Here is an 848-nt window from a genome sequence, read left to right as displayed (position 1 = left end):
ATCACACTTGAATGATTTTACTTTTTTTTTTTTTTTTTTTTGACTCCTCAGAGTTCCTCCATTGACAATTTTCTCATTTTATTGTGTTTTTTTGTTTTTTTTGTTGAGGAAGATATACTTTCAATTAGAAAATCTCTGTTTCACTGTCACGTGATTTTGCCCCAACACCGGATGACGTCACACCTGCTCGATGGTTCACAGGCAGACTTTATCCTCATGTTACTGTCCATGTTTGTGGTGATTTTTCTTTTTTTTTTTTTTTTTTTTGCAGACTTTCCTCTTCTGACTTCTTCTCTTACATAATCAGGCCTATTCGGGTCAAAGTGATCCCTCATTAGCATACCGTAGTAATCTACAGCATGCAGAGGACTGTGTGCCTGTGACTGATTCGTTTACATGAAACATGCAAAAGAGGAGCAGGGGGGTGGAGGGGGTGTTCAGGTGTGTGGATGATTGTCATGCTGTGTAACACTGTAAATGATCTGACAGCCATAGTGATGATGATGCAAAAGGGCCAAAGGTCAGAAAAGGCCAGGATTTCACAGTTCACAAAAAAAACAACGTGGAACATGTCCCGGAGGAAATCACTCAGATCAAAGAAAACAAAAAAATACTTTCTCTATACGTGAAATCGTTGAGCATGAGGAAGTGTCTTTAATCCAGATATCTTTTTCTCACTTTTTCCTTTATCTCTGCAACCTCTGTCCTCCCCTCTCTCCTATACATCACACACACACACACACACACACACACACACACACACACACACACACACACACACACACACACACACAAGCACAAGCAGGAATTCAGATACTGCCATGCGTTGATTACAGTGGATCCCCAAT

General features: G+C 40.3%; 1 protein-coding gene across 1 annotated transcript in view; it reads left to right on the top strand.

Annotated features, from left to right (window-relative positions):
* Positions 1–12, top strand: part of LOC129107230 (thyroxine 5-deiodinase-like) — a 1,849-nt gene extending 1,837 nt beyond the window's left edge. Inside the window, 1 exon segment of the mRNA XM_054618661.1 lies at positions 1–12. This exon segment is cut by the window's left edge and continues 1,601 nt beyond it. The gene's annotated coding sequence lies outside the window, so the exon portion shown is untranslated.
* The last annotated feature ends 836 nt before the right edge of the window (positions 13–848 follow it).

The sequence above is a fragment of the Anoplopoma fimbria genome, chromosome 18 (genome assembly GCF_027596085.1).
Source record: "Anoplopoma fimbria isolate UVic2021 breed Golden Eagle Sablefish chromosome 18, Afim_UVic_2022, whole genome shotgun sequence".
In the NCBI taxonomy this organism is placed as follows: domain Eukaryota; kingdom Metazoa; phylum Chordata; class Actinopteri; order Perciformes; family Anoplopomatidae; genus Anoplopoma; species Anoplopoma fimbria.
The sequence above is the reverse complement of the archived record's forward strand: the minus strand, read 5'-3'. Positions and strand labels throughout refer to the sequence as shown.